Genomic DNA, 9,926 nt, shown 5'->3' with positions numbered 1-9,926 from the left:
AAACAAAAGAAATATATATATATGTATATATATATTTCTTTTGTTTCACTCAGAACAACCAATGGGAATAACTATAGAAAGTTCTCTCCCTCATTCCATCTATGAAATAATCTTGGGTTGATCATAACAGATGCACGAGACACCCCATGTTGAGGAAGGCTTTGTTTTATTTCACTTAGTCAAATATTTATATAATGAACAAATAATAAACAGAGCAAGGCATTATATTCTCTACTGCATTTAGTCATTTGTGCAACTATGAAGATATGATCTGCTGTAGAGAATTACATATAGAAACAGTCCTGTTCCCTTTATCAAGGAGACCTTTGATATATTTGTAGAGCACTGTCTTATAAACTTTTGTCACCAATGAATATGAGAACTATGTCATGGTTGTGCTGATTACAACCTTTGTATGATTAGTAGATAAGTCTTAAGGAATTTCCTGAGGGTCATAGTCACACAGCTAATAGATGTGGAGGCAAGGTTTGAGCCTGTACCTTTCTCACTCCAAGCCTGGGACTCAGTCCATTATAATACACTGACTCTCATAGATTTCATTAGAGATAACAGCATTGGCAATCCATTTTGAATTTAAGTGCTAGGTTTTGAGTCTTGGCTCTCCTATTTCCTATCTATCTGGCCTTAGTCAATTAAATCCACCACTCTGGATTTCATTTCCTCATTTCTATTGTGGAAGAGTTGCACTCAATTTCTAAGTCCCCTTCCAACTCTAAATCCCACGATCCCCTTTCCCTTGGCTTGTTTTCCTTTCTATTCATAATCCAAGGATCTCAGTTTTCTTATAGTTATTTTATGCGGGAATTCAATGAAGACTGGATCTAAAGTTTTCTTGCCGTTGCTTCTCACAAAGTGAAATTCTCTGGGTAGAGTAGTCTGATGCTTCTGATCATTTTCCTTTACACATTAGAGTGCTTACTATGCTCAATATGAATATTAATCCTCTTGGCTTAAATCTTGCCCTTAATCTATTTGTTTACAAAAACGCCTATAGCATACAGAATAACACTATCCACTCTTGCCATAGCAATATTCACGAGATAATCCCTGCTGGACTGTGCTCACACCCTTGATATCCACATGACCACCTTTCTTCTGCCCTGTGAAGTTTTCTGAAATTATGGTAGTGATCCCAATTAGTCTTCTCTCAAAATAGCACCTGGCTCAGAAAGCATAGTCCTTGAGATTTGTTAATGAATACAGCTATGGGAATGTGGGAGGCTGCTGGTGGTGGAAAGCTGAGATTGGGGAATTGAAAGAAAAGAGAATGAGTTTTTCATTAAGATTCTACTTTAAAACATACTGAAAGTGAATTCAACAACTTTATCTCTGAGGGCCACTCCATACACTCTCCCCATCAACTGCAGGCTCAATTGGTTGCGTGCTGTTGGTAGTAAGGTGACTCCAGACACATCCTCTGTAGCCTGAACAGGGAAATGTGATGACGATAATCAAGGGCTTAATTTTGGGAAGGGCATCTGCATATAGGCAGTTGCTTTGGAAATAGCAATTAGATGGATGTGGAGTGGTTTCCTTCTGAATCATGTGTCTTGTTTCCATTCTCTTTGCCCTGCCAAGAAGGAAGTCTTGTTCCTTCAAAGTAAAAAAAGATGTTTAATGAAACTGAACTTAATCAATTAGTTAACACAAATTTATAAAGTGCTTGCTTTGAGCCAGGTATAGTGTTAAGCTAGTGCTTAAAGTGAATTGAATGCAGTGATTATTTGGTTACCATGTTTATATTTTTCATGATTCACACTTTAATTTGATGGTCAGGAAAAAAGCAGACATTTTGTTCACTTTTGCCAGAATCAGAGCTATCAGGACATACTGTTAAGGTGTTCATTTTATTTCCTAGGTTCCTTTTCAACTTGGAGAACACTGGATACATTTGAACTTCTTTTCCTGTTTGTATCTTAATCTTGCAAAGACTGGACATATGTACTAGAAGGATGCTTGAGTACTTCTAGCCCTTTGGCCATATCCCTTTCCTTAGGGATAGGGACAGCAACAAGACATGATTTCCTAGGGTAGGAAATTCCTTCTCCCAATGTAGGTCACCGAATCCTCTGTGATTTATATATAGTCTTATATCTAAAACATGTAGAAATTAAGTGACCCACCAGTGTGTATCAGGGGCAAGACGTGAACCCAAGATTTCCTAATTTGGGGAGTATTTCTCAGTTCATCCCAGGCAGCCTCTTACAGCCTCTATAGCAATGATCACATGATGGCCAAGGGATAACGTGTTTATTAGCACTGCCAAAGAAAAGACAAAGTAGTGAAAGGAGAGAACATTGGACTTGGACCTAGGAAGTCTTGGGTTCCAATCCTGTCTCTGACACTTGGGAGCTTTGTGACTATGGACGAGTCACTTAACCCCCATTATGGATGAACTTTGTTCTGATCTGCCCCAGTGGAAGGAATTCTCCTATAGCTCCTCAACACAATGACCAAAAGATATGAGCAATAATGTCCAACATTCACACTTGTCTGGATGGGAGACTGCACAGTGGATACATTTTTTCTAACCACTGTACCTCATTTAGGGAGTAGATATTTCTACTTTAATTTTTCTTTCTGTCAGGGAGGACATGAAAATGGCTTGGGGGGGTTGCTACTATGGGCTACATTTTTTTTTCCTTTTATTAGTGTAGGAAAGCAAACTTGCATCAACCAATGCATATTGGTATCTGTTCTGCACATTTGGATGTTAAAGAGTTGTCTGAAAAGTCTAAGTGACTTGTTGAAGATCATACAGTGTCTGAAGGTAGATTTGAACTCAAGTCTTTCTCATTGCAGGACAAGCTCTGTATTCATTGTACCACCTGTCAGTAGACACACGCATAAAGGGCTTTACCTGTATACCCTAGCAGAAAAGCAAATAGTTTGATCAGGGCTATAATGCCTTAAGTGCTAGTATACTCTGGTCAGTGAACCTTCGTTTGAGTTGAATTGTGATATATGAGGATGGAACATTGTTCAGCAGGGTAAGGTGGTTTGCGGTTGTTTGTTTTTAGTAGCTCAGCAATGGTGGTCTAGTCTTTCCCTCCTCTCTTCCTTGGCATTGTTGAACTTGCCCCTGGCTGCTGTGACTCTGGAGAGGAGTCAGGGGTACCTGGTAAGTCTCTGTTTTTCTGGAGGTCTTGGTGGTCCATAATGAATTCTTACGTATTGGGAAATAGAACAAAGAGTAGATTCCAGAGGAGGATATGAGCAGTGAGGATATATCTTGAAGATGGCCCTCAAAGACCCTTTGATTATTTGTCCAGCATCACGAATACGCTAACTTTCCTAAGACTGAGAAAAATCTCATCCTGATGATGTACCATCTCCCTACTTACCTTTGAAGTAAAGCAGTCAACAAGCAGCTGATATTTATGTAGCACCCTCTGTGGAATATTTTCCTCTCTGACGGTAGAGTACATTTGAAGTTTGTGGCCTCCAGAGCACAATTGCTACTAATCTCATGATTTAAGGGGTGGATAAACCTGAGAGACTAACAGTGGCTCTTGAGCTCCTACTGTTGTGCTTTCCATTAGTAATCAGTCACTTGATCATTTGCTTTTAGAAAAAGGCATTTACTAAGGTACTATAGAACAGTTGGTATAAAGTATAGTATAAGGACAGTTGGTATAAACATTGCTCCCAAAATCATGGGTTACATTCTCCTGCAACTATACACAACTCCTTGGGAAGCATTAGAGTACAATGGTAGGGAGGCACAAAGGTAATTTGTAACCTCTGTTTTTGTCCTGAAAGTCTTTTCTTGACTCCATAACTGGCTTTCTTCAGTGGTGTAAGAGATCATGTTTCTTGAAGCTGTTTCCTTGGATAACAACCTTTCCATATCCATTGAAGGTGCTTCTAGTACAGTTGATTACTATCATATCCAGTTGATGTGATTGCCAATGGTCCTTTGGGTAAGACACTGCACATCCTGAAAGGTGGAAGAAAAGGGGAAGTGGGAGGAAATAAGCATTTCTCTAGTACCTCCTATATGCCAGGCACTGTGCTAAGGGCTTTATAAATATTTTATTTGATCTAGATAGTTGAAAGGTCATCTAGACACATGTACCTCAGAATTCTCATTTCCCAAGACCAGGAAAGAATAAACATAAAGTTTCAGAGCTGGCCATATGCTCACAGCACCTTGGCTGGTATGAGACAAAGCAAGCCCCCAATGTGCAGAATAAAAGAAGAGAGGGAGATTTGGGCAGGTGACCACTTTTGTAGGCCCATTCAGTTCTACCTACCTCAGATGAGATCTACAACCTCCAAATTTTCAGTTTTTCAGCAGTCAAGAGAACTTTTTCTCACAATATAGTGCAAGCCCTTCAGACACACATGACTGCAAACCGATTCTTCCATAATCTCTTGGATTAAACTAAAGCAATGAATATCTGTGCATGCTTGAAGGATTGATCCCTGTAGACCAGGATACAACCATTATATTTATGTAGTACTTTAAGATTTGCAAAGACTTATGTATTCTATCTAATTTGTAGGCACATACCGTGGAAAAGAAGATGTGAGGAAAAAAATACAAAGATATTTGGAGAGCTCATGTAAATAGTGTCTATAAGTATTTAATGACAAAAATGAACAGAATATGATCTGTCAGACCTATCCCCAATTCCCTTATCCATACTCTCTCTACCAAAGTGGCCAACTCTTAGCAACTGATGCACTCTGTTCAAAGTTGGTCTCATGAAAAAAAAGTCCATAACAATGGGATGACTTAATTATGATATAATACATTTGTGTTTCTGTTAAGCAAATAAAGAATGAATGATTAGAGCCAGAATGAATACAAGAATATGACTAGATCCAACCCGTGATGAGCTAGAGAGACTCTCTAGGAAACCCAAAATGCTTTCTAGAAAGTATGATTAATAATTTTTTTTTACAAACTTATGAGTAGCTTTTAAGTAAAAATAATGTTGTTATGCGGTAACTGACAGGTTTATCAGGAAATGAATCAATGAAAATGAAGGATTTTTCCCACCTCGACCTGGCTGATCTTCTTACATCTGGTTTGAAATTATATAGTGTGAGTGAACAAAGGATGTTCCTTGGAACACTGTCAGAAACTGTTCCAATCAGAATTCCAGAAACTATAACATTCTAAATTCATGCTTTGTTTATTTTAATTATTGGATGAGATGTCGGCCGTTTAAGTCTTTGCAGTGCATGAGGTTTTCTGTTTTCCATCTCTTCAGGTTTTGATCTTCTCTGTTGGTCGAGTCTCCCAATATGGCAGACATGAGGTTGCTTAACTGCCTGATGTCATGCTTGATATTTCTTGCATGGCATTTGTTGCTGTTCGGCAATTGGAACATTCAACACAGATGGTAGAAAAGATGTTCTTATGAGAAGAATTGTATGTCGTAATTTCAACCCATTGGAGATGGGCCAGGACAGGAAAAAACATGCCATGTGCTGTACTTAACACATTCCTCCCAAAATGCCGGGCTGGCATTCCAGGAGGCAGCATTTAGGCAAGATCTGGACCACAAACTCCTGGGTGTGCTCGATTCTCTAAGGTCATGCTGCAAAGAGCTATTGTGAATGTGTGAGAAATCTGCAAGCTAAAGATGGTGGCAGGTCCTATTGGTAGTGATGGGAGCACAAAGCACTCTTTCACCTATATTGTGAGGACACACATACTCTTTCCAATTATGCTTGGCCAACTTCTTCTGCACAAGTCATGGAAAAATGACAACCATTAAAACAATCATCACTCAATAGAGAGAGTAGGGGTAATATCTCAAATCTTGGCCAAATGGATTCTGCCATTAGATGTCATAGTGTAAAACATAGCCAAATTATTTCTTAGGTAGGATTATCCTTTGAGTTATCTCTTAGGTCAGACTTGCTTTTTTCATCCTTTTTTTTGTATGTAAAGACAGTAACACCAAATACCAGGTATTCATGGTTATGGGACATAAGCCTTTCTGAGGAGCCCATAAAAATCTTAGGCTTTGCCTTTCCTTGGGAATGGATGATTTATGAGTTAAGTCTGAATAGCTCTTTTCATTGTGGTGGAGGGGTGTGTGTGTGTGTGTTTGTGTGTGTGTGTGTGTGTGTGTACGCTTTTGAGATTTATGAATTCTCACTGGAGTCCTAGGGAATTGTATTCTGTGGCTTATTTCTACAAAATGTTCATTACCTTACAAAGTTAGTGTAATTTGCTGGCTGTGATGCTGTTGGTACCCCAGTTATCATTTGCTTTAGGTAGTAGGCCTACCAGTTTCTGATAATGTTAAAGAGAAATGCCACCTCCCAACCCTGCCCCCCCCCTTTTTTTTTTTTACCAGTTCTGTCAAGTCAAGGTTTGCTTTTAAAAATCTGCTTTCTAGAAAATCATATTAATATGTTATGCCTGAATGTGTATGGGAAGTGGTGTGGTACCAAAGAAAGAGCACTAGATTTGAGGTAGAAGGTCCTGGGTTTTAATTCTGGCTCTTCCATTTACTTTGAATATGACCTTGGACAAGTCACTGACACTATGGGCTCTAGATTTCTTATCTGTAAAATGAAAGATTTGGACTAGATGGTGTCTTATGTTCTTTCTAGCTTTAAATTAATCTATGAGCCCATAAACTCACCATAAATAAAAAATGTCCTGGGAAATCTATTTTCAGAGTAATTTTAGCTGAATATATTGACCAGTATATTCCTGATATGGTCACTTTTGTCTATTCTATCATTTGGGTTTTTGGGAACACAGATGCCAGTGATTGTCAGCAGGACATTTAGGTCTCATTTCCCTTTCAAAGAAATAATTTTTAGACAACTGTATTAGCTAAGAAGAGGTAACATAGAATTTGAGAAGATCTTGAAGGAAATGAAGTTTAGTTTTTGTACACCCATATGGATGGTTTAGCATGGGAGAATTTGTCTTAGCAATGGGATAGATAAACAGTTCTGTCCAAAGAAATTTTTCTCGTCAAACTAATGCACAACAAATCATTTCTTTGGGGACAGACCAGCTTGAGAAGAAGAACTTATGGTCATAGATCATCATTGGTTAAGTTCCATTATTCTTAAACTCTTCCTTAAACTTTAGTGACCAATATTTATTTGTGAGTAGAAGAGGTGGAGATTTTTTTTTTTTGCTTGTGAGGGTTACCATATGGTTACCAATAGAGTGAAAAAATACTCTTTGAAAAATATAGAGCTGAGAAAACAGGATCCTTAAGGCATTCTGGAGCAGCCCCCCTCTCCCAAACTTTGTTGTGTTCAATATCTATTGGGATTCACATGGATAGGACAGTAACGTGTCCAGGGTTCAGAAACTCAGGTTTTGGTTTTCCTCCTGTTTGATGGCAGGAAGAAATTTGTGGACTAGCTTTGTATGGATAAATTAAGTTGGTGAAATTTTAATTAGCAAAAATGGAAAAAGCACAGAGGGGGCATGGAGAACATGAAGGAAACTTAACCTGGAAAAAAGTCCTTGTGTGATTTAATATTCTTGCAGAATTGCTAAAAAGAACTCTAGTGAATGAGAAGTTTCATTTCAAATAAACATCAACCAATCAGCATATAGGGGTGAAATGGGACAAGTACTGGATTTGGAGCCAGAATCTCATGCTTTTGGATTTGGAAGAAATCTCACCAAAGATCTAATTTTATGCAAATCCCAAGGGAAACCCAACTGCAACTTGCCTGACAAGTGCTCATCCATTCTCTGGAAACCCACTGCCTTCAGAAGTGCATTCCACTTTGGATGCTCTCATTGTTAGGCAGGGGTGGGGAACATGGGGCCTTGAGTGTAAAATTTGGATTCAGGCAAGAGACCGAACTTAAGGATTTTGAATGCTCCTTGTGGTCTCAAGGCTGCAAGGTTCCCCACCCCTGGTTAGAAGGTTTTGCCTCACTCTAAATGAGTTCATGAAAAAGTCTTAGCTTAAAAGGGCCATGCATCCTGAGTTATCTCCAAGTCAACCTGATAAATATCAGGTCACTGGACCCAGATGGCTCTGGTGGAGAAAGTGAGGCTGGTGACCTTGCACAGCCCTCCTTCACTCGAAGTCAACTGCAGTCGAGTCATAATTTCCCTGATGCCATGGTCCTCTTCCAAAGTGAAGGACAAATACAACCTCTGAGTAGACTGTGCTGCTTGAATGGGGACCAAGCTAGTTGGATAATTTAGTTCATTCTCTCCCTCTCCCTTTCCTCCTTTCCAAAGGAAGTAAAATTTGATGGCCAGAAGTTGCCCACTTAACTTGGGGTTTACTGGTTAAATTCTTCCCTCCCTCTCTCCTTCCCTCCCTTTCTCCCTCCCTCCCTCCCTCCCTCCCTCCCTCCCTCCCTCCCTCCCTCCCTTCCTTCCTTCCTTCCTTCCTTCCTTCCTTCCTTCCTTCCTTCCTTCCTTCCTTCCTTCCTTCCTTCCTTCCTTCCTTCCTTCCTTCCTTCCTTCCTTCCTGGGTCAAGGTACAGGTGTAACTGATTATGGCTGCTCAGACCAATAACACACACACACATTTTCAGAAAAATAAGTTCTTGCCACTAAAGCCCTTGGAAAAATCAAATGATTCAATATTGGAAATGATTCAGCATTAGAAGTCACCCCCCCCCAACCTTGAACATTATCTCTCCTCAGATTTTGATGGGGACAGCCTAGGACCCTGAACCCAAGGGCCTCAGAAATAGCAGTGCTTCCAGTCTAGTGCTCACAATTATCATCCTTGGAAGTGGCCCCTGTGGAGATGTAGCTTGGCCACTGTTCTTACAGGGGTACAGCCAGAGCTACTGAAGACCTAGAAAAAAAGGTGTTACCACAAAGTCCTTGGCCCCATGAAATAAATGGTCCAATATTAGAAATGTATATTATGTTTATAATGGAGATGACATTAATGAAGAGGCAGAGCCACCTGATTTGCTGTTGCACCTTGAAGACCATGGGACCTCTCCATCTGAACTACAGCTAAAATCTTCCATATGCTCTGCCACCATTAGAATGTGAGCTATTGCTTCCTTTCCGCTGGCTCTGCCATATTCCAGTGAGTTGCCAAAATGACGAACACAAAAGGAAAAAGGAGAGGGACATGATACATGTTTTCTAGGCTATTGTATACAAATGTACAAGAAAGGTGATATTGTAGATATCAAGGGTATGGGCACAGTTCAGCAAGGAATGCCCCACAAATGTTACCATGGCAATACTGGACGGGTCTATAATGTTACTCAGCGTGCTGTAGGCATTGTTGTAAACAAACAGGTTAAGGGCAAGATTCTAGCCAAAAGAATTAGTGTGCGTATTGAGCATATTAAGCATTCCAAGAGCAGAGATAGCTTCCTGAAGCAGGTAAAGGAAAATGATCAGAAGAAGAAGGAAGCCAAAGAAAAAGGCACTTGGGTTCAACTGAAACGCCAGCCTGCTCCACCCAGAGAAGCACGCTTTGTGAGAACCAATGGCAAGGAACCTGAGCTGTTGGAACCAATCCCCTATGAATTCATGGCATAAGTGACTAAAAAAAGAAGAATAAAAAAATCTTGGATTATGGAAAAAAAAGAATGTGAGCTATTTGAGAGCAGGGACTATCTTACTTTCTTTTTGCATCTCCAGCACTTAATTCAGTGTTTTGTACATGGCAATCATGAAATAAACCCATTTTCACCCATTCTTTCATTCATTCATTTATTTACAATGTTTTGGCTTGTCTCTTAGTGGAATTAGACCGAATCTGTGATGTTATTGATGTAGGGAACTTCCAGATGAGGAAACTCCCTCTACCAATGTGAGTCAGTACCTTATCTATAACTTAAAGTCTTAGAGAGTTGCCTGGGATGTTGAGGTTAAAGGAGTTGTCTAGGGTCATATAACCAGTATATTGCAGGGTAAGGCTGAAGCAGCCAAGCTTTCCTGGCTCCAAGGCCACCTTGCTATCCACTATTAT

The 9,926-nt window shown here is 39.8% G+C and overlaps 1 pseudogene; it reads left to right on the top strand.

The window, feature by feature from the left end:
- The first annotated feature begins 9,042 nt into the window (after positions 1-9,042).
- Positions 9,043-9,524, top strand: LOC138169336 (large ribosomal subunit protein eL21-like; annotated as a pseudogene).
- The last annotated feature ends 402 nt before the right edge of the window (positions 9,525-9,926 follow it).

Source organism: Petaurus breviceps, unplaced genomic scaffold, assembly GCF_028583685.1.
Source record: "Petaurus breviceps papuanus isolate PSGF00001 unplaced genomic scaffold, PetGlider_PUasm1.0 126, whole genome shotgun sequence".
NCBI lineage: Eukaryota > Metazoa > Chordata > Mammalia > Diprotodontia > Petauridae > Petaurus > Petaurus breviceps.
Note: the sequence above shows the minus strand (reverse complement) of the source record. Positions and strands in the feature narration are given on the sequence as shown.